Genomic DNA, 25,014 nt, shown 5'->3' on the forward strand with positions numbered 1-25,014 from the left:
CTTAAATGCCTGTTACTGAGTAAATGATGTAAAGTTTGTTCATCTTTATTATGGCATACTATTTAGACCTTTTTTTAAGGAGGGCACAAATATATGTACTGATTTGGAAACATATTCATTGTATACTATTTTTTAAGAGCAAACTGCTATAGTCCTGTTTGGTAAAGCATGGGGATATATGTGTATGTGTGAAGGTATGTGAGTTGGGTGGATCTGAAAAGTTATATGATAGAACTTAAAAGTGGCAGTGACAGTGATGCAGAGGTAAGGAGAACGGTCAAGCCAGAGGAAGGGTCTTTCCGCATCCTGGTTTCTATATTTGAATTTATCTTCAAAGAGCCTGGGCAACATTTTTTTTTAATTTTATTGAAGTGTAGTTGATTTACAATGTTGTGTTAATTCCTGCTGTATAGCAAAGTGACTCAGTTATACATGTATATTATTTTTCATATACTTTTCCATTATGGTTTATCACAAGATATTAAATGTAGTTCCTTGTGCTATACAGTAGGACCTGTTGTTTATCCATCCTACATATACTAGTTTGTGTCTGCTAATCCCAGACCCCCAATCCTTCCCTCCCCCACCTCCCCTCCCCCTTTGTAACTACAAGTCTATTCTCTATGTCTGTGAGTCTGTTTCTGTTTTGTAGATATGTTCATTTGTGTTATATTTTAGATTCCACATATAAGTGGTATTATATGGTATTTATCTTTCTCTTTCTGACTTACTTTGCTTAGTATGATAATCTCTAAGCCCACCCCGATGCTGAAAATGGTATTATTTCATTCTTTTTATGGCTGAGTAATATTCCATTGTGTGTATATATAAATATGTATTATACATATGTATCACACCTTCTTTATCCATTCATATGTCAATGGACATTTAGGTTGTTTCCACGTCTTGGCTATTATAAATAGTGCTGCTATGAACACTGGGGTGCATGTATCTTTTCCAATTATAGTTTTCTCCAGATATACGCCCAGGAGTGGGATTTCTGGATCATAAGGCAACTCTATTTTTAGTTTCTTAAGGAAACTCTATACTGTTCTCCATAGTGGCTGCACCAATTTACATTCCCACCAACACTGTAAGATAGTTCCCTTTTCTCCACACCCTCTCCAGCATTTATTGTTTGTAGATTTTTGGTGATGACCATTCTGACTGGTGTGAGGTGATACCTCATTGTAGTTTTGATTTGCATTTCTCTAATAATTAGTACTGATAACCATCTTTTCATGTGCCAGTTGGCCATCTGTATGTCTTCTTTGGAGACATGTCTATTCAGGTCTTCTGATGGGCAACGTTTGTAATAAAAAGAAGAAAAAAAAAAGATTTTACCAAAATGTGTGCAAGAGCTCAGGGGTAGGAAATGTGAGATCCAGTACGTACTCTTTCACTAAATGGCTATGTGGCTTTGGTCATTCTATTTTCCCTTTCAGAAAAGCTTCAGTTTTCTCATCAGTAAAATAAACAGAGGACGGGTGGCAGCTGAGGATCCCAGCTAGTGAGCAGAGAATCACATACACAAGGAGAGACCTCAAAACACAAGCACTGGGTTTCCCTGGTGGCGCAGTGGTTGAGAGTTCGCCTGCCGATGCAGGGGACATGGGTTTGTGCCCCAGTCCGGGAAGATCCCACGTGCAGCAGAGCGGCTGGGCCCGTGAGCCATGGCCGCTGAGCCTCTGCATCCGGAACCTGTGCTCCGCAATGGGAGAGGCCACAACAGTGAGAGATCTGCGTACTGAAAAAAAAAAAAAAACACAACCACTGTTTGTTTTCTTGTTTCTCATGTCCATGACATTCGGGAGGCATGCAACTTATCTCCTAATGTAAGTCTGATGGGTCTTGCAAGATCTCTTTTCTCTGACTGAGCAATATATTAGACTCCTCTTTTTTTTTTTCCTGATTTCTCTTAAAATCCTATATGTTTTATGCTCCTTCTGCCTATTTCTGAAGAGAACTTCCTCTTTCTCTACCTTGGACTGCACTGTGCTCTGAATCTGGGGAAAACTAAACATTTAAACAGACTGGATTTTCTTCACACGTCAGCACAACAGACAGGAAAAGGCCTGGAAGCCTAAATGAGCGTGTTAACTGCATGGGACTTCACCTGGGCCCACCTTCAATTCGGTTTTCTGCATATTCTCGGTTCTCTGTAATAAAGAAGCTTTACTTTCAAACAAAGAAGAAAAACAGAACAAAAGAAAACACAAACAAGCACTCATGCTCCAGTGGAAACATACATCTTTTGCATTTCAATCCAGCTTTAGCCGACCCTGGCCGAGTGCCCAGGATCCTCAAACTTTGCTGAGAAAAAGTCTGGCCTGAGCAGCTCTTATGAATGAATGACTTTCTTGCAGGTGACAGCTCAAGGATTTCTAGGAAGCCAACATAGGGTGCATTTTTTTTTTTCGGTACGCAGGCATCTCACTGCTGTGGCCTCTCCCGTTGCGGAGCACAGGCTCCGGATGTGCAGGCTCAGCAGCCATGGCTCACGGGCCCAGCCGCTCCGCGGCATGTGGGATCTTCCCAGATCGCGGCACGAACCCGTGTCCCCTGCATCGGCAGGCAGACTCCCAACCACGGCGCCACCAGGGAAGCCCCTTGGGTGCATTTTTAATGGGGGTCCTGGGCCAATGAAAAGGGACTAAGCCAGGAGTCAGGACTCATGTTTAAGACTAGGATTGGACGTACTCACTTTCCAAATCCTGGCCAAGCCCCTGACTTCACTGTGACAAGTAAGCATCTTAACGCTTCTGAGCCTCTATTAATCTCCTGAGGCTGTAAAAGTATCACAAACTTCATGCTTTGAAACAACAGACATTTATTTCATCTCTCACAGTTCAGGAGGACAAAAGTCTTAGATCAACGTGTCACAGGGTTAGTTCCTTCTGGAACCAGGGGAGAATCTGGCCTCTCTCCCTGCTTCTGGTGACTGCCTTGTACGTGCATCACTCCGTTCTCTGTCTCTGTCTTTATACAGTGTTGTCCCTGTGCGTTCCTGTCTGTATCCAAATCTCCTTCTTCTTATAAGGGTAATATTCACTAGATTAGGAGCCCCCCAACTTCACTATGACCTCATCTTAATGCTATTATATCTGCAAATTCCCTATTTTCAAATATGGTCACATTCACAGGTTCCCAGGGGTGATGGCTTGAACATATCTTTTTTTTTTTTTTTTGCAGAGATGGGGCATAGGTCACAATTCTACCCACCACAGAACTCAAGTCTCCATTCCCCAATTAATTTCACAGTATTTGTTGTGAGGGTAAACAAAATAAAATCATGACTGTATAGGCCAAGCCATGTGGGCATTTATATATGTGAACAATAATAATAATCTTTGTAACATTCAGATTCCAAATGCACATGATGAAAACGTGGCAATCCTTTCATCACACAAAGATGTTTCAAGCACCTACAATGTTTTTTTTTTTTGTTTGTTTGTTTGTTTCCAGTACATGGGCCTCTCACTGTTGTGGCCTCTCCCGTTGCGGAGCACAGGCTCCGGACGCACAGGCTCAGCGGCCATGGCTCACGGGTCCAGCCACTCTGCGACATGTGGGAACTTCCCGGACCGGGGCACGAACCCCTGTCCCCTGCATCGGCAGGTGGACTCTCAACCACTGCACCACCAGGGAAGCCCTCAAACACCTACAATGTTAAAAGCACTGTGTTTGGGGCCGGGAATCACGGAGAATAGATGACCCTGGCCCCAGCCCTGGCTCTAGCAGATTCATCCCCGTCAGGCTGGGGTGTGGGTGAATCCAGGGCTCCCTCAGGCTTGTGCCAGATGAGAGGTTCTCTTAGAGGCTGGGGATTGGACCCACTCAGCCCTGTGATCCTGGCTGGAATCGAGGAGTCCTGGTGTTGGCAGCGTTTGTGTTCCAAGGATGCAAACTCAGGCTGTCTCCTTCCGTTTTCCAGTTTCAAGATAGCACTGGAGGAGGTTCAGAAAGGAGTGCAGAAGGGTCTGGTTTGGGGTTCAGAAATGTGGCTCCAATTGATTGAGGCAGTGGGTGCAGGGAAGCCTGTCTTAGCTGAGCAAAGCCCACCTCACCATCCTCAGACTCAGAGCCCCCTTCCCACCTCCCTCACCTCTGCTGTCCCCATCTGTCCTCCACCCTCTCCATTCCTCTCCCTAGAACTGGGTGGTGAAAGCTTCACTGGTGCTCCAGCTGTCATCTCCTTTCCACTGCACAGCTGGTATCACCACTCCTCTTTCTCTCCTCCCCAGGGATCATCAGGGAGCCAGGAAAACCCTTCTGCCCACCCGCAGTCATGACGGCACTTTGATGGGAAACACATTCTCTGTCTTTGGCTGGGAGACCACTCCCCTCCACTCCCCTCCAAATGCTGATGTTGATAGGAAGAGTCACAAACTAAATAAGACATTGGGCTAAAAGTCCTTGAGCCCTTCTGCACGTCAGGCATTTTGCAACTTCATGTAATAAAAAATTCTAAGTAATTTGCTCAAAGCAGATGGTGAATCCAGGCTCAGCTTCTCCCACCTCATCTTTCTGTAGACTCCAGGCCAATACCCAGGTGGTGCCCAACAGGATAGTTTTGGAAAACTTACACTGCTCTACAGATCTCCAAATCGTGGTCTGAGGGGACCCCCTTCAGCACCAGTCAGCCACCTTCCACACACTCCCCTACTTTATTGAACTATAAGAAAAGAAAGGGAGAAACACATTCACCCAAAGTGTGTAGAATATAGACAGCACCTGCATTTTGACTGGGGGACATCCTGATGCCAATTTTCTTTTCATTGAAGTTGTAAAGGGTGGATTCAACACCCGAGGGATTCCCATTGGGTGATGGGTGGGTGATGAGGGTGGCCCCTTACCTGACCCAGAGTGGGGCTCTCCACTACGGTCTTGTCCAAGCTCCTCTCAGCCTGAGATGGTTTTGCATTTTATTTTTTTTAAAGGGTCTACACATATTTCAGTCATCTTGCCAAATTGCTTCTTTCTTTCTTTCTTTCTTTCTTTCTTTATTTATTTATTTATTTATTTATTGTCTGCACGGAGCAGCATGCGAGATCTTAGTTCCCAGACCAGGGATCAAACCCGTGCCCCCCGCAATGGAAGCACAAAGTCTTAACCACTGGACCACCAGAGAAGTCTCGGTTTTGCACTTTAAATGCTTGCAGTTATAATGTAGAAGTCTTTCTACTGGGTTCTATATCTGAGTTGACGTCTGGTTTATATCGATATCTGTAATACCTGTTTTAATCCTCATCCCTATCATACCTGCCACCAGAACCGTGCATTCTCAGATTGCGGAGTGAGCAGGTGCTCACTTCCTGCATTACCCTTGTTCCACTAAAATAACTCCCATCAGGCATTTGCTCAAAGCCACTGCTCTATCCCCAGCTCAATGACTTTTAAATCAATATAAATAGATCTTGCTATCATTATTGTTAATAAAGAAAAGGTCCAAGCTCCAGGGAGAGAGAGTGATATCTCTGAAGCATCAAATGCCTGGGAGGGTTCTAGTCCTGGCAAATTTAAGCAGATACTGACCCTGGGCAAGTTCCTCAGTTTGCTGGCTTTCAGTGTTCGCCACTGCAAAGTGGGAGTTCATAGCTACCTTATGATGCTATTTCAAGGAATAAATGAGAAGATGTAAGTGAAACGCTGTGGACAGACCTTGGACCATAAAACCTCAGCAGGTACGATCTATGAGAATATTACAACACTATTTAGCCTGACCCAGGTCAGAAGGATCTGATTTGAGCTGCTGGACAGTAGGTTCCCACATGTATTGAACCTCACTATACTGAGTTCATGGAGGTTTCTACATCAAATGATATCATTGTAAAAGAATTTTCTCCAGCCAGTCATCAAAAGGATCTTGATCCTGCTGATTGGGGAGCTACTTGCATGCTCTCCAATCAGCAGGACCATGTAGACAAAGGAGATCACACAGATTGTCTCGGCATCATACTTCAGGCACAGCCTCCTTTGGCAAACCTCAATGCATGCTGCAAATATACATCCAAATTGCAAACTTATGGGTAACCTTTTTTCCCCCAATGAAATAGTCACTGGAACAAGTTGCCTGGTAAGGTAAGTGTTACTTGAAAGGCTTTCTCTGGTAGAGATGAACATCTCGTTGTTGATAACCACACACCCACCCACTGGAAACACTGGTTATCTGCTGGCTGTGTAAGGAGGAGAGACAGGAAGGGTGAAATTCCAGTCTCACAATCCAGCCCAGACATTCACTGTGAGCCATAGAATCTTCCAGATAGTCTAGACTGGGTCACCCAGGTAAACAGACAGTGGTGTTTTTAAAGAATTAAACTGGTTAAAAAACCAGGAGACCAGATCAAGATTACCCATTAGTAGTTCAGTGACATGAAAATTCACTTTATCTCTGGAACAATGACCCACAATAATGTCCATGGACCTACCTTGGCACTTCAATCTCCATGGCCCTCCTGCTCCATAAAAACATATTAAAGGGCTTCCCTGGTGGTGCAGTGGTTGAGAGTCCGCCTGCCGATGCAGGGGACGTGGGTTCGTGCCCCGGTCCGGGAAGATCCCACATGCCATGGAGCGGCTGGGCCCATGAGCCATGGCCACTGAACCTGTGCGTCCGGAGCCTGTGCTCCGCAATGGGAGAGGCCACAACAGTGAGAGGCCCACATACTGCAAAAAAAAAAAAAAAAAAAACACACACACAAAAAAACACAGACCTACTAGAGAATGGACTTGAGGATATGGGGAGGGGGAAGGGTAAGCTGTGACAAAGTGAGAGAGTGGCATGGGCATATATACACTACCAGACATAAAATAGATAGCTAGTGGGAAGCAGCCACATAGCACAGGGAGATCAGCTCCGTGCTTTGTGACCACCTAGAGGGGTGGGATAGGGAGGGTGGGAGGGAGACGCAAGAGGGAGGGGATATGGGGATATATGTATACATATAGCTGTTCACTTTGGTCTACAGCAGACACTAACACGCCATTGTAAAGCAATTATACTCCAATAATGATGTTAAAAAAAAAGAGTCAGAGGACCACGACTGACAGCCAAGTGACAGGGTAAAATGCCTGGGGCATAAGAGAGGCACAGCCAGGGATGCTTTCCTCTTTTTGCCAACAGAGAAACTTTAGTCTATCAAAGCATGCTCACACACCCACCAGCCAGGTGTCTCTGAACAAGGCCACTTAGGATGTAGTGCCCCCCACCCCTTGACTTATATATAATAAGAAATTCCTCCCATGAGTCACCATGGGAATCACTACCACCCCAACCCCCTTTCCAGGCGGGGCTCCCGGCTGCTTCAGTTCACCTTTCCAGCTGCCATGTGCCTTTGACACAAGGGCAAGTTTACAGTCCTTCTCAAGGGCTCTAGACACACACAAACAAAAGACTACAGCTTTAGCTGTCAGTGGGAAGAAGAAAGCCAAACAAAGAAACAGTCCACAAGTTCCCTGAGTAATAACAGAGCTTATCTAAAACAATGGCTGTGCACATCTGCACACTTGCGCCCAGGGGACCTCACCCCTGCCCACCCCCACTCACACAGGCAGACACGCCAAGTACAAAACTAAGAGAGGGTGGAAGAATAAAACGAATGGCACAGAATCAAGTTTTAACAGACCTCCAGCTCTGGAAGGGATTGGCGAGAGAAGCATTTACAAGATGCCCTTTTCGAGACTGGAAGATGAAGCCTAGAGAGGGGTGACCCAGCCACCATGAGTCACAGGTGCAGCCTGGTTTCTGTGAGTAATGTCACCTCCTGTTTTAGGATAGGTTATGGATATGCAAGAAATTATAAGTTAAATGTCAACATGCCTATAGTTTGTTAAAACAAAAGAAATCTCATTTTGGTAGTCAGAGAAAAAAAAAAAAACCTTGATTTAAATCCAAACTTTGCCTCTTACTCACTTTGAGACTCCCCCATGTTCTCCTATATAAAATGGAATTAGCATAGCCATCTCCCAGAATTAGGTGACCATTATTCTAGATAGTTCAGGTAAGTCCCTGAAACATAGTAATTAGTAATAAACTTAACAACAGTAAAAATGAACATAAAAGTAATAATGTCCACTGTATAGAGAATAATTTGGTTTAACATTTTAAAAAGGAAGTTCGGCAGAGGGACTTTGGGGCCGGATTTCAGGATTTGGAGTGTCCATTAAAGAAGCAACATGGGCAGTGCTTAATAAGCCAGATGGTGTGGGTTCTGATGCCAGAATGGTGAGATCTGCCATTTCCTGCCTATAGTAGGAAAGTTAACTAACCTCTCTGGCCTCAGTGTCTCCATTTGTAAATGGTATAGATAGAGTTGTAGTGGAACTGTGCATTAACATTCTCACGTGAAACACTTAGAAGAGTGCCTGGAACATTGTAATATGGGTATTAGCTATTATACTCTTAGAATGGTTTATATCTAATCCAATCTGGACTCTAATGGGCTTTACAGAGATAAGCATGATATTCAGATATTCTTTGGAGTTTCTGTCTATAAATGAGGTGATTGAGAGTACTACCCATTTTATTTCTCTGAGGTAGGGATTTCCATGCACTGACTCAGAGGAATAACAGTGTTTTTATTTACTTGCCTGTAAGACTGTTTTCTGACTTTGGAAATTGTAGGCAAAACTTGTTGCTATGGCGTTCTTGTTTGTGATCTCCCAACAGTCATATGTCGAAATTCTAATGCCCAGTGGGATGGTATTTGGAAGTGATGTCTTTGGGAGGTGCTTAGGTCATGAGAGTGGAGACATCATGAATGGAGTTAGTGCCCTTATAAGCCACCCAGTCTATGAAACTTTGTTATAGCAGCCTGAATGGACTAAGACACTCATAAAGTATTGCATGGGCCAAAAAGTACCTTTGGTTTTTTAAGTAAAAATAAAAGAAACATTTTTTATTTTCACTAAGAACTTTATTGAACAACACATTCACCCTTTTGTTCCACTACCTTCTGCCATTTTTCAGGCAACTTCATAATTCCATCTTCCCAAAACTTTTCATCTTTTTGAGCAAAGAACTGTTCCAGATGCCTTTTACAGTCTTCCAGGGAACTGAAATATTTTCCATTAAGAGAATTTTGTAAAGACCGAAATAAATGGAAATCCGAAGGTGCAATGTTTGGTGAATATGGTGGATGAATCAGAACTTCCCAGACAAACTGTACCAGTTTTTGCCCGGTCATCAAAAACATGTGGTCTTGTGTTATCCTGATGGAAGATTATGCATTTTCTATTGACTAATTCTGGATGCTTTTCATTGAGTGCTGCTTTCAGTTGGTCTAATTAGGAGCAGTACTTGATGGAATGAATCATTTGGTTTTCCGGAAGGAGCCCAGAATAGAGGACTCCCTTCCAATCCCACCATATACGAAACATCACCTTCTTTGGATGAAGACCAGCCTTTGGTGTGGTTGGTGGTAGTTCATTTCACTTGCCCCACGATCTCTTCCATTCCACATTGTCATACAGTATCCACTTTTCGTCGCCCATCACAGTTTGTTTTAAAAATGGAACGTTTTCATTATGTGTCAGTAGAGAATTGCATGCAGAAAAATGGTCGAGACGGTTTTTTTCACTTAACTTATGGAGAACCCAAACATCAAAGTGATTCACATAACCAAGCTGGTGCAAATGATTTTCAACGCTTGATTTGGATATTTTGAGTATGTTGGCTATCTCCCGAGTGGTATAATGTTCATTGCACTCAATTATTATTTCAATTTGATCGCTATCAACTTCAACTGGTCTACCTGACCGTGGAGCATGGTCCAGTGAGAGATCTCCAGCACGAAACTTTGTGAACCACTTTTGACACGTTCGATCAGTCACAGCACCTTCTCCATACACTGCACAAATCTTTTTGTGCGTTTCAGTTGAGTTTTTATCTTTCTTGAAATAATAAAGCATAATATGCCAAAAATGTTGCTTTTTTTCTTCCATCTTCAATATAAAATGGCTACACAAATATTCACCAATTTTGATAAGTCTTTTTTTAAAAAGCACACTGATATGACAGCTGTCACATACAATCTAACAAAATTGCTTCCAATGAAGTTAAAGACAACTAAATGCTACTAGAGCCATCTTAGGGAAAAAAATGAACGAACCTTTTGACCCACCCAATATTCAGTTACCGAACCACTTAAATATAACCTAATTTTTGTTCAGTAAGTTTTATTAACTACATTCCACATGCCAAGTACCAAGCTGAGTGTTGTGTGTTGGGGACACAGATAATTCTTGGCTATGTCATTCGGCCACTCATATATCAAAACCTACTCATTTATAGAAAAGTTCATTTAACTTGAAAATATCAGATGGTGTTTGCCCAAACCTAGGTAAATTTCAAACATTAGAAAGCTCAACCTTGCCAGTTTCATCCAGTCACTACCCCTTGGACCAGTCACTTTCCTGCTTGTAGGGCGAGCCCTGAGACTGGGATTGCCAGTGGCTTCTCACAGGACATGAGCCTGTCAGGATTGCAGGAGGGGCAGGCAGAGTTCCAGGTTTCCATGACCTTGCTGGGTGACTTAGGATGCTTGTTTTCCCTGAGTTTCGCTTTACTCCTAGGCAGGGAGCTTTCCAAGATGGGCAAGAAGGTTTGTTCCAATGGAGGTGGAGCCCTCTCCTAAGGAAGCCAGGCCTTGGGCCCCTGACTGGGAGTCTCCAGAGAGCTCCTGACAGAGGCAGCCAGACACGTGAGGGAGAGGTGTCTGGGGAAGAAGGAGTGAGTTCTCACTTTGGACAAAGGAGTGGGGATGAGCCACCCTCTCCGTGAGAAAAACAGGGATGACGTGGTGGAACTTAGGAGCTACATCCAGGCTGACAGAGTGTGGACTATTTCCCATGTCCTTTGAGGTTAAAGGATTCTTCCCTTGAGTTCTGAAGAGTGGGGGCTAAGTGGGTACAGAAAGTGCAGGATCCAAAGCTCACGCGCAGGTGGACACCTGTGTACAGAAAGGGACGTGAACAGGCCGACAGGGCAGAGAATCTCAGTGAAACTTCATATTAGGAAGGCTGGTGTGTCTCCACTCAGAACCACGGAGTTGTGATTCCTGCTTACTCGCAATGGATGTCCCAGTCTCATCCCCTCCTGCACACCCTCTGCAAACCACCAAGACACACACACCCCCAATCCAAACTCACTTCCTTTGGTCATTTGTCTGGGAAGGGACAGCAGTGAGCTGCAGGCTTAGAGAGGTGACCAGGGCCCTGCTCCACTCATCCTGCAGGCCAGACTGAGTTTGGTGGCTGTTGGGGAAGCCCCCAGTGGTGGCATTTCCCTCAATGGGCATCTGTCAGGGGCCACTTCACTAGGCCAGCCCCCTTGGGGATGGGGGTCAGGGAGGAGCCATCCAAAGGTAGAACTGATGTGGGCCCTGCCAGAGGGCACTTGGCCTCAGCAGGCAGTGGGGGGTCAATCCAGGGAGATGATGCTGGTCTTAGGCAATGGCCCTGTGCTGACTGACAGATCTGGGTATCACCTTTTATAAGTTAAACTTGACAGACAGACACGTATCTACCATATTAAGGAGCAAGTTCACTTTGGATGAACTTCTATTCCTGAGGCAGAGGCCTAGTCATGAGTCTGGGGGCAGCCTTCTCACTCATCTGGGGATGGGATGTGACTGCTGAGTGCCTTGAAAGTAACAGACTGCTGACTCTTGGAAGGAAGAAGGCAGCCCCAATGGAATAAAAAGAAGGAAGGAGCCTCAGAAGTTCAGGCCCAGACTACAACCTCCGGCTCAGAAATGGTCTTGGCTGGGGCCTTGTCACTCTTGTCACAAGGTATAGGAGGAGGCTGTCCTTTGGGGGCTCTTTTCACTGGAACCACAGCACTGATTTTATACTGAATGTGAGTGGGAACCTGGACTCATTTTATGGCCATTACTACCAGAACCCATCTCCTCCCTGAACAAAGCCCTGGTCCCTCATGGGAGGACCCAGCCTCACATTTCCCTGGCAAGGAGAGGGGTTTGGTATTATGGGGCCCAGGATTACAGCACCGGAGTCTCACACATTTAAGAAGACCTGATAACTGGTCTTACCTCTATGAGGGATGGGTTTTGTTGCACAAGTTGTCTGTGTGGGCAAGATGTTGGAAATGTTCCCAAAGTACTTTAACATTCCTTCACACAACCTTTATGGAACACATCGTACAAACAGAGAAAGGTTTTGACCCATGTGTGCAGATGCCTCAATGTCTTAATTATAGACCACATTTTTCTCTTTGTTCCAACCAGTGCAACCTGGGCAGCCCAGCTCTCCTTACTACATGGACTTAAAACAAATAAAATGCATTTTGGGGGGGGGGGGGAAGGTAGAAAGAAAAAAAAAAGCTCAGCCTTGAGCTGAACACAATTTTCATTTTTTTTAAAAAGTATTTTTTCAAAGTGAATTCCAGTTCAGCTTCCCATCTCTCCATTGCCAAGTGTCAATTTCCCTTTGCTGATCTTAAGACAAATGTGACTTATACCTCATCTTAGTCCCATTGTGATGCATCTTAGTCCCTTTGTCCCTAAGTTCTGTTTTGAACTTGGGAAGAAGAATCTGACTATTCACGAGCACATTTCTAGAACCATAGCACATATACAGTACCTGGTTTTATGGTGAAATAACCTAGTTTTATAAATCTGTCAAGTGAATAAGTTGGATTTCTTTTAAAGGGTAGGTAATACGTTGCTCAAATGAATCTGATTCATGGAAAGTTTTGATGTTCCTTTAGAGTGTATTTTTAGAGCTTTTTTTTTTTTTGGCAATTGTTGAATGGCATATTTGGAACATAGGACATTATCAAATAAGGGCACAGCAGTGTTATACAACTGAGTTTAAATTTCAATTTTTTTCACTGAGTCAAATCACAGATATCAGGGAGGAAATTACATTCTCCTAGAGTTTGAACGGTTAGCCTATGACCTGAGCTGATATGCCATTGCTAGATGAGACAACCTGGGCTGGGACCTGACAGCAACCCTTCTGTCTATAACCCTGGGCAAGTCACTTCTTTGAGCTACTCATTCTTTGCATTTCTGAACCAAGAAAAATATCTCTCAGGAGTGTGAAGTAGGCCCTTCAAATGTCAGCCCCCATCCTCCCCAAAAGAGAACAAATCAAAAAAAAAAAAAAAAACCTTTTTATTCTGCACCTGGCATTTAGGCCAAAAACAATTATTTCCCCTAGCTCTGGCCCCCCTCATTGGTGAAGTTGAGTACACAAGTAAATGTGCTTTGGCAAGGCAGAATGTTTTTTCAGCTGAAATGGTGGTGGTTCAATTAGCTTAGCAGTTTGCAAAGAAGATTCATTCAAAACACTGAAAAGCAAACATTGGCAAAATGGAAAGTTATTTCCTAGCTTGCTTTGAAGATATTTTAAATACCGAAGCTCAACGGAAAAAGAGCTAGAAGACAGCTTTTTGGTCCAACTGAAGTAGAAGTAGCCTTGGATCAAATGAATTCATGTGTAAACAAGGGCATTTCCCACTTGGACTATGCAGTTGTATGTTCCTATTTACCAAGATGCAGGGTTCCACATCCAGGCAACCCCTCATTATTTTTCATTCTTCTATTTAATATTTATCTTTTTCTTCCTTTCTTTACATTAAATGGTTTATTCTAGCTCTTGCTCCCTTTACTAGACCAAAAGCCACCTGAAGGCAAAATATCTTACTCCAAATCAAAAAGAGTGACTATTAGCAGGTAATCAGAAAGAAAGCAGAAATTCCAAGCCTGTGGGTGAGTCAAGGGCTAACAAACTTAGCCATTTGAGGTAGCTGGGCTGGAGTCACAGACATCTGGGTTTTAGCCCTAAGTCCAACACAAGGAAAAGTCACCCATCACCTGCCTCAATTTCTCACCTCTGAAATGAGAATTATGTCCCTTAGCTCAGAAAAAATTTTCAGAATTGAGGTCAGGTTGGCATGTTAAAAGTTGAACACTTAACTATCGCTGGCTTTCCTTTCTCTCCAAAAAGCATATGATGGACACAGACAGTGAAGGGAGTCAATAACAAAAAGATAAAATCAAAGGGACATCTGAGCATCTACCATGTGTAGATACTTCCGTGCACAGAGTCGAATTAGGTGCCTGGGGTTCACTGTCATGTTCCTGCAATGGCCACCCTTGTGCTCGCATGACCTAAGAGTGAGTGCCCCCCTAAATGCTGCCTGCCATATGCCTGCTGGCCTCCCACAGTGCCTGTGCTGCCTGCCCTGGATCTTGGATGTGTGTCCTCAGGCTGCCTTAACCTATTATCACAAAGCGGGTAGCTTATAACGCAAATTTATTATTCTATCAGGGGTTTGGAGGCTAGGAGTCCAAAATCAAGGTGTCATAGGCCCTGACTCCCTCCGAAGTCTCTAGGGGAGAAAGTTTCTTGCTTCTCCCAGCTTCTGGTGGCTCCAGGTGTTCACTGACCATGGATACCTCGCTCCAATCTCTGCCTCTATCTTCACATGACCTTCTCCTCTTTGTGTCTCTCCTCTTCTGTCTCATATAAGGACATTTGTCATTGGATTTAAGGATCACTTGTATAATCCAGGATAATCTTATCTTGACATCCTTAGTTATTATACATCCGCAAAGACCCTTTTCCATTCACAGTGTCTGGGGGCAAAGACATGTTCATATATTTGGGGGGGCACCATTGAACTCAGTTCTCTTCCTCCCTGCTAACCTTCTCACACTCCTTTTCTGAATCCCTTGCTTTGCAACAAAAAACGTGACCATCATACATGCTTGTAAGAGCAGAAACAGGGAGTCCTGTTGAGATAGGGAACATTTGCATTTTGATGGATGAGAATATTCACAACACCTTATAGTTCTCATTTGTAATTACAGCACTCATCAAAAGAGTCATTAATTGATATTAGACTGTAAACTCAACGAGGACAGGAACTGAGGCTTCCGCAAAGCATTAACTCTAATACCGTGGCTCATGGGTGCTCAGGAAATGCCCCTTCAATAAGTAAGTGGAGGAGGGTTGGGAAGATAACCTATCCCATTACACAGCTTCTAAGAACATGGTCTGGGATTTACACTCACCTGCCCGGTTTAGGCAGACAAGAGCATTCGAGAATGGAATTAGACTAGAAACCAGAAGAGCCAGATTCTGATCCTGTTGCCAAGTCCTAGTTTTTTCATCTGTAAAATGGGGAACGAATTCTTGTCCTGCTGTTCCCAAAGTTCTTTATTATTAGTGGTAAATGCATCCAAAGTCATTGGTTCTTACCAGAAATACACAGAGGGCAAGAGGAGGAACTTAGGAAAGGTACAAATAAACCTGTTTGATGGAGCGGAGCCAAATTATTTTGCACAACATCCAGACACCTGAATCCCGCCTCCTGCTGTCTTTCACAGGAGAGTCTTCCAGAGGCACTGGATAAAGGGAGACAGGGAGCCAGAGCTGCCTTGCCCGGAAATGCAGCCCAGGAGCCAAAGCCGCTTTTTTCTCTGCAGACAGTTTTCTTCCTCCTGCCTTGTTTTCCAGTGGTGTGTGTCATATCAGTACACAGTGAGGTGCAATTAAAATGTGTGTCATGGAGCGTGAGTATCTTTACAGTCTAATTACAGGTTAATAGAATGTACCCAGAGAGATCGCCTAATTAATCTTGGAAGGAGATGTGTATGTTTAACGATCTTTCAATAAAGGAGATATGCTCCCTCCAAGAAGACTGTATTGAAAGGAGGTTAAATCCAGGTAAGGGGATTCATTTCTGAATGAATACGTGCCATCAACGTCAAACTCACCAAAAATTAAGGTCCACCAATTGTATGTTCAATGCCACTTTGTGAGTGCTGCTGATGTTGCAAAAGTCTTTAATCTCCCCAACTCCAAACATGCACGTTGTACATTTAAAACATTCATTCAGCACATAATTACTGAGTACATTCAACTTACAGCTATGGCCAGGAGCAAATTATTTCATATGCCAGCATCACCTGAATCCCTGATGGTGACTCACCTGATCTATTACCATCACCTCCTAAGTAATGTCTCTTACTCAGATTTCTCCCCGTTCTAATCTGACCACAATGTGAGGGCAGTGAACATTTGAGCTTGATGATAATATTCTCCTGATCTAACAATTCAGAGGTCCTCCCTGCATAGAGACTGTGCTCAAAATCCCTCAACATGGCCTTCAAGACCTTTTGAAAGTTCTCGAACAGTACCTTGAAAAGGTCCTTCCAGATCTTTCTTAATCCAAACCCAGATACTTGACCACATTATCTCCCATCTTCTCTCTGCTACTGTCACCTCACAGATAGAGTGTTTCTCAAACTATGGGTTTATGTGCCACCTGCATCAGAGTCACTGAGCTGCTTGGTAAAAAAGGTAAATCCTGGCCTCTGGGCCAGACAGGCTAAATCTGAACCCATGAAGGTAAATCCCTGAGATGTCTTTTAATGAAGGATCCCAGGTAACTCTGATGCACTAAAGTGTGAGAACCTGTGCTCTAGGAGTACAGAGCATTCAGCTCAATTCTGAAAGCTCTGTTCTGTTTCTCACCTCTATAAATCTGCTCTCACTGATTTCTCTGCCAAGATGCCCCTTCCCCTCTTCTCTTCTCAGTGACCTCCTGTCACCTTCCAAGTCCACTCAAACATCACCTCTTTGGGGAAAATTTTCTACTTCCTTCCATTTAGTGCTCACGTGCATCTCTTTACTTTCCGGTTTCTCACCCCTTGCTCTCCTCTTCCATTTATAACATCCAGTGTTTTTACTGAATAGATTCATTTTCTTTACCATATCTCCAATTTCTTGCAGAGGGAAAAAAATTGTCTCAAGATTTTCAGTTTGGAGTGCGGGTACTTGTATCTCTGACATTCATAGGGTATCGGTGTTCCTCAAAATTAGGATGATGATAATGTGAATGTGAGGTAGAATTTGAGAGAGCATGGATTGAAATGCAACTCTACCACAATTTTGGGGGGAGAGGAATATATAAGCCTCAGTTTCCCTAAAAAAATTGGGTTAACTTAACCTACTTGTGGAAGATTTATTTTATTAATAGCTATAATTCTTCATCCTCCAAGTATCCACACCCTTCGCCTGCAACTATGAAGTTCCTCACTAAAGATGTGCAACCTATTCCCCTACCCTGTGAGTCTGGACCAGTCTAGTGACCAGCTTTGACCAACAAAGTGTGAAAAAATGTAATCAAAATGGAAGCTTGAGAAAGCACTATCACAGATCTGCACGTGCTCTTGTACTTCTTCAACCATCGTGAGAACGTGCTGGGGCTAGCCTGCTGGAGGATGAGAAGCACGTGGAGCAGATGCACTCTAACCAAAGCCAATCACCAGCTGACCTGCAGATGTGAGTGAGCTGGCTAAGATCAGCAGCACTGTGTTGATTTCTCTCATCTGACCCCAGATATGTGAGCAATAATGATCTCTTATTGTGAGTTTTATAGCTTTTGGTTTCGCAGCATTATTGATGTCATCGAAAACTGAAATAGAAAACCACTGGGTTGTTGTGAAGATTAAATGGACTGTATGAGAACATGTTTAGCTCAGCAGCTGGTATCCTTAGAGCTCTCAATAAACGGTACAGTTGCAATTATTGACATTGTTCCAGGTCGTTTTCTATATCTTTGGGAATTTGGCTTATAGTCAGGCACTTTCTCATTGGTTCTCCTCCTTCCTTTTGGCCCATGGCATGAAATAGACCCTCAATTTCTAGTAAATTATGGTCAAAGGAGCCAGAGGCTACCTGTAGACTCCCAGCTTGGAATTCTAGCAAAGTTTTCAAATCAACAGGTTCTGCAGATCATCTACTCTTCTTCATGAAAAGATTCATCATTACTTCAATGAATGTTTGTTGACCCAATGTCATATTTTAATGTACTGTATGTATAGAGGTAAACAAGACAGGCTCCCTGATTTCTTGAAATAAACAGAATTTTGATATACTGGTGACTCCCCTTAGTCATTCATTTATTTCTTAATTTATTCACTAACTCACTTAACATTATTGAACACCTATTGGTACTAGAACTGGAGCAGGGCACACTTACAATTTTTTCAAGAGAAACTTAACAAATTCCTGATTTTTATATAAAATTTCCAGACTTTGAAATGTTGAACCAAACTGGAAAAAAATATTAAAGCTTTCTATGGGCCAAACAACAACAACAAAAAATCAAGGGCCACTGTTTGAGGTGCTGCTTTGCAGCTCTCGTAGCTCTCATTGAAATTATCTGTGTGCATCTTATCTCCCCTTTTAAATTATGAATTCACTTTAGAAGAGATCAGTGGGTTCATCATGGTATCTCCCAGGTGTTCTGCACTGTGCTTTCAAGTAGGAGGTGTCTGTGAGTCTTTATGAAATGGCTAGTGAGACACAGTCTCTGTACAAAGTGATCACAGAGATAAGACACATAAGACATGTTCACAAATAGCTACTATATGTTAATATCTGTGGTAAAGGCAACAACAATAATTACTGCCATTTATTGAGCCCCTACTATTTACTATGCATTGTACTAAGTCTGGAGATATGCTCCTAATTTAATTATCCCAGAAATTCTGCAAAATGTTGAAACCCACATGTCACCTGCCCGAGTATCCTTAAATGCTCTTGTCTTCTGAGGTCACCTGTCCTGAAATTTTAAATATAAAATGGCTTATACATCATTCCCCACCATCTACCACCAGCGATCTAAAGACTTTACTTCCTATTCAATTCTTGCTCCAGTTTCCTCCCTCTGCTGGCTTCTGGCTCACCCTTGTGTTTTACTTCCCACAGTTGATTTATTCTCATACAACTCAAATATTGAGACAGCCTCTTTCTCCTTTGGTTCTCCAAAGTGACCACAAAATAAATACTTTTCAGAGATTGCTGAAGATTTGAGATTAACAAGTAAGGATTTCACTGAATGCACCATAGAATGAGTTTCTTAAAAAAAAAAAATCTGGACAAACTTTACTTAAAGTTTCTTTGCCTTGCATAATATTGGGGAAAACTCACTGGCTTCTTCTCATTCCTGATTACTTTCTATCAAGTTGCACAGGGCCACCTCTCTCAAGACCATCTCAGATATTTTGAGCTTTGCCACCTCTACTACTTTTCCACAACTACTTTTAGTTTCATTAGCTGCTTTCAGGAACTTCTAATTCCTATCAAGTTCTTAGCAGAACAAATCACTTCTCGTGATGGTTAGTCTTATGTGTCAACTTGTCTAGACTATGGTACCTACTTTTTTGGTCAAGCAGCAGTCTGAATGTTGCTATGAAAGTATTTTTTAGATTGGGTTAACATTTAATTCATTAGACTTTGAGTAAAGCTGATAATCTTCCATAATGGGTGGGCCTCTACAAATCAGTTGAAAGCCTTAAAGAGAAAAGACAGATGTCCCCCAGTGAGGAAGGATGCCTCCAGACTTGCCTTTTGACTCAAGACTGCAACATCAACTCTTGGTACAATTTCCAGGCTGCCTTTCTGAAGCTTTCAGACTTGCCAAACCTATAACTGCATGAGCCAATTCTTTAAAATAAAATTATTTACATATAGTTATGTGTACATATAGTTACATATAGTTATGTGTGTGTGCATGTGTGTCCTATTATTTCTGTTCCTCTGGAGAACCTTAACTACTTTGTCCTTGCTTTTCTCTCTTGGCATTTCTCTGAGGAAGAGAAACTCATCACATTTCACACCCAGTTGGACCTATCAAGGTGTATTGGTAAATATAGCCAACTACCCCAAAGATACTTTTCGAATTGCTAAGAGATCAGAACAAAGTGTAGGCAGATGGTTGTTGAAGAACATTTTTCTCTCTTAAATAGAGCTTAGTTTTGCTTTTGTTTGCTGATTTGTAATGTGGAGAAAATGAAAATCAGAGGGATGAGATGATTTCCACCAAACTATTCAATGGCCAGCCTGGACTTATGAACTTCAAGGTTCATATCCTTCCACCACATTTCACTGCCCCCATAATGTCAAAAAAAAAAAAAAAAACTAAGAAAGAGAAAATATTTTGCATCTTGGCTCAGTCAGGAAAAGCTTCACTGAGAGATGAAGGCACTGGGAACCTGAAGGATGGGTTGTCCATCCCAGGGATGGTGGGTGGGATGCTGGCAGGAGGAAAGGCAGGGAGGTGGAGAAGCAAAAGTTTTATTCAGGGAAATGGAGAATAAAGAAATCTGGCTGGAACACATAGTTCACTCTGAGAATACCATTAGAATAGTTTGGAAAGCTAGAATGGGCATAGCCAGGGAAGAACGTGAATAACTACAATAAAAATCTAACACAGATACCATAGTATTCAAATCTTAAGTGCCCTGTGTATAGTGTCACAGGTCCCCTAACGCTGGTGCTACCTAGAAGAAAGGAAATGAAGAGCCTTAATTGCACAGAAATCAAGATGATGACAAAGACATAATTCATAATTTGCAAACCCTCTCACATATTAAGTAACCTGCAAAGCATATCAACTTGAAGGTCGTTTTAAGAATGTGAAAGACACTTGGCAAAGTTAAACTGTTTTTCTCTCAAGCTTCTAAAAACTCTATGCAGATGTGTTACTGTCTATCATCATGAAGATGCTACTGCTGAGGAACAATCTAGAAATAGGTGAGACTGCAATGGGCTCTGTTCACCTGAATTGCTCCCTCCTGCAAGATGCTACCTGAAACCCCATAGCTGCAGTTACTTTCCAAAGTTTGAGGCTTTGATCCCTGGGAGATGTCCTCCTCTGGTTAGAGTCCTTTATGTCTTTTCATTTCCCTTAAAAGATGAGACAAATGAATCAGTAATCAGAAGGTGAAGGGTCTTCCAGGCAGTGGAAAAGGCATTGTTTGTCTTCATCCTGACATTTTCCCTCTAATTCTCTCTCCTTGAGCTTGATGGTCATGTTGCCCACCAGCTTCTCATATGTACTCTGCTCACTCCCCCTCACCCCACTGAATTTTTCACAGATTAATTCCTCTGCCTGAAATGCTCTCCCTTCACTCTTCTTTCCCATTTATTTCCTACTCATTATTCAGATTTGGTTAAAAGGTTGCTTTTACAAGAAAACCCTTCATAGTGGTTGGACCTGGACAAGCCTTCTGGATAACATTCTGTGGCAGCCTTTATAAGTAATTTATCATCTCTGGCATCTCTCAGGGCCTTATGCACACCTGTCTCCATCTGACTTCTTAGTCTTCCTTCAGTCACCAGAATGTTACCTGATACCTGCTGCCTCCTAACCCCACTGATGCCCCACACTGACTATTCTGGCTGCTTCTCCTTTGACTCCCTTACTTTGAGCCACTTACATTATACACTGTGGTATATAGACGTCTTAGTTTGTCCAGGCAGGAATAACAGAATACCATACACTAGGTGGCTTATAAACAGCAGAAATCTATTTCTCCCAGTTCTGGAGGCTGGAAGTCCAAGACCAATGCACTGGCAGACTTGATGTCTGGTGAGAGCCCCCTCTGGTATTACAGACTCCATCCCCCTGCCCTCATGTGGCAGGAGGGCCAAGGAGCTTTGTGAGGTCTCTCGCACAAGGGCACTAATCCCATTCATGAGGTCTCCTCCCTCATGACCTAATCACCTCCCAAAAGCCCCACTTCCAAATACTTTGGGGGAACGAGTTGCAACATATGAATTAGGGGGGAACAAATATTCAATCTATAGCAACAGAATAATGACATCCCCAAAGACGTCCTCATACAAATCCCCAGAATCTTTTTTTTTTTTTTTTCCGGTACGCGGGCCTCTCACTGCTGTGGCCTCTCCCGTTGCGGAGCACAGGCTCCGGACGTGCAGGCTCAGCGGACATGGCTCACGGGTCCAGCCGCTCCGCGGCATGTGGGATCCTCCCGGACCGGGGCACGAACCCATGTCCCCTGCATCAGCAGGCGGACTCTCAACCACTGCGTCACCAGGTAAGCCCCTCCCCAGAACCTTTGAATCTGTCATCTTACATGGCAAAAGGGACTGTACAGAGATGATTACATTAAAGATCTTGAGATAGATAATCCTGGATGTTCTTGGAGGGTACAATGTAATCACCCACCTTGTGAAAGAAGGAAAAAACGGAAGCGAATGACACACAGTCAGAAACAGACATGTGACAATGGAAGCAGAGGTTGGAGTAATGTGCTTTAAAGACAGAGGTGGAGACCATGAGCCAAAGAATGTGGGCAGCCTCTGGATGCTGGATGAGGCAAGGAAGCAGGTTCTCCTCTAGAGCCTCCAAAGGAACATCATTTGATTTTAACCCAGTGAGGCCATGCTGCTCTACTACCCTCCGGGATAGTAAGAGAATAATTTTGTGTGGTTTTAAGCTACGAAGTATGTGGTAATTAGTTGCAATGGCAATAGGTAACTAATACACACAGCCTTGCTTCATTGTAATTTAAATTCCTTTCCACATCACAAGGCTACTCTTCTCACTGAGAGGGAGCTTGCCTTAGTCACTTTTGTATTCTCCATCACAAAATAAACACAAGAAATACATTTTGGGTTTTTTTTTTTTAACCTAAATAAATGCGTAAATGAGTGAACCACTCAGTCTACCAAATTTACTCTAATAGACTTTTCTGTTGTTTGGCTTGTTTAACTCCTTAAACATATTGAATATTTTATTAAAATATAACATGCGTAAAGAGAAGTGCACATATCATCTGGCAGACAGCTTGATGAATTTTCGCAAAGTGAACATATCTGGCTAATCAACATCCAGCTCAGGAAACAGCATTAACAGGGCCTCCAGAGACCCTCGCATGCCCTCTTCCGCTCAGCACCCCCACCCCATTACTGTTCTCGCAGTTTGTACCACAGTGTGCTTCTTTTTCAAACAAGGCATTCATATGGTAAACAATTCAAATGTTTGGGCTTCCCTGGTGGCGCAGTGGTTGAGAGTCCGCGCCCTGGTCCGGGAAGATCCCACATGCCGCGGAGCGGCTGGGCCCGTGAGCCATGGCCGCTGAGCCTGCGCGTCCGGAGCCTGTGCTCCGCAACGGGACAGGCCACAACAGTGAGAGGCCCGCGTACCGCAAAAAAAAAAAAAAAAAAAAAAGAATTCAAATGTTCAAAAAATATATACAGTAAAAATTAAGTTGTTTTGACCTTGTTCCATGCTGATTCTCCCCAGAGGCATCCATTATTAGCAATTTATTATGAATCCTTTCTGAGACGTCTTTTGTGTATATCAGTATATACCTTTTGGCTTTTGAATCACTTTCTGCAGAATTGTTGTCTTTGGGTTAATGCTTACCCTTAATTTTTGCTCCAGGTAAGTGTGCTAAAGTTAAGCATTTTGAGAGCTAACACATGCAGTGTAATTCTCAAGAAAGATGACCTCACCCTTGCAGGGAGGTTGCCCACATCACTTTGCTCACTGGCTTAATGTCCATCTCTGGTCCATCCCTCGTGCCTGGTTCACCTGCTCTAATCTACAAGAAAAGGGATTTTAATATGACTGAAAAGAATTCTACTCTTGAAGAGAGCACATGAGAAATAGCTACTTGGAGGTGGAATTGGTACCCTGTTGCCAAAATCAGCCTTCTGTTTAAAGGCAAGAAAACACAGCCGTATGATTCACTGTTAGTGTGTGTGCATAGGGTGTTAGATTCCAACTGCATGTTGGAGTTGTCTGCTTCCTGGAAAAGACCAGATGTAAGTGAGAACATCTCTGGGACTGCAGTCCTGTAAATGCCACAGTGCCGTTTTAGCTGACTGTAGACAAATCCAAAGCACTGTAATTCTGTTGCCCTCACTGACTGGGAAAAGTGAGCTTCTTTCATCCTTTATACTGATTTGGTACCTTCCAAATACTTTTCCCCTAGAACTCACTTCTATACCACAGAAGGCAGTAGAGGGCAACGGACAAACATGGGTTTTCAAGTCAGGACATGTGGGTCCACATCACGCTCTACTACTTACAAGCCCTGTGACCTTGAGAAGGTCAACTTAATCTCAGAATCTCATTATGTGTACAGAGGAAGAAAAATGATGACTTACCTTGTCCAGTAGTTGAGATGATGTATGCAAAACCACCTGGAACCAAAAAAAAAAAAAAAGGCAGTTATTATCCTCCAAGGATTTTGCACTGGAAAATTAAAAATCTTTAACAATAATTTAAAAAATTAAAAACTCACCTACTTTTTTTATAAGCCAGCTTTTCTCTTTCTATATACATTATCACCATTACCCCCAAGGACTCAGAAAACAGACACAAAACTTGGGATCATCTTTATTTTCTTCTTTCCTTTGACTTCTCTCAATTAATTAACCACCAAGTTCCCCCATCCCTCTTTACAATACCTGTTATAGCCAGTTCCTATATTCCTGCCCCAATTCAAGCTTATCCCTCCTTCCATCTAGTCCAGCAGTCCTCAGCCACAGGCAATTTTACCCCCGGGCACAATTGGCAATGTCTGAATACATTTTTGGTTGTCACACAGGGGAGCTGCTACCCCCTTTAGATGTTGCTGAATGTCCTACAATGAAAACCACAGGCCCCTGCAACAAGGCGTCATCTGGGTTCAACTGTCAATAGTGCCAAGGGTGAGAAACACTGGTCTCATCTAAGTCTTTTTCTTATCCAACCTTCCCTGGATCTTTTCCAGACTAATCTTTCTAAAATTTTCTCTTATGATCTATAACACATATTGACTCTATGTTCCCTAGAAGAACAAACCCACTACTTTGTTTACCCATAGAAAATGAAAATTAATTTAATAATAATTAATTTTTTGGGCTGCTTTGGGTCTTCGTTACTGCACGTGGGCCTTCTCTATTTGCGGCTAGCAGGGGCTACTCTTCGTTGCGGTGCGTGGGCTTTTCATTGCGGTGGCTTCTCTTGTTGTGGAGCGTGGGCTCTAGGCGTACGGGCTTCAGTAGTTGTGGCATGCAGGCTCAGTAGTTGTGGCTCACAGGTTTAGTTGTTCTGAAGCATGTGGAATTTTCCTGGACCAGGGATCAAACCCGTGTCCCCTGCATTGGCAGGCAGATTCTTAACCACTGAGCCTCCAGGGATGGCCATTAATAATTAGTTTTTGAGCAACCAAATAT

Source organism: Grampus griseus, assembly GCF_964374135.1.
Source record: "Grampus griseus genome assembly, chromosome: 4".
NCBI lineage: Eukaryota > Metazoa > Chordata > Mammalia > Artiodactyla > Delphinidae > Grampus > Grampus griseus.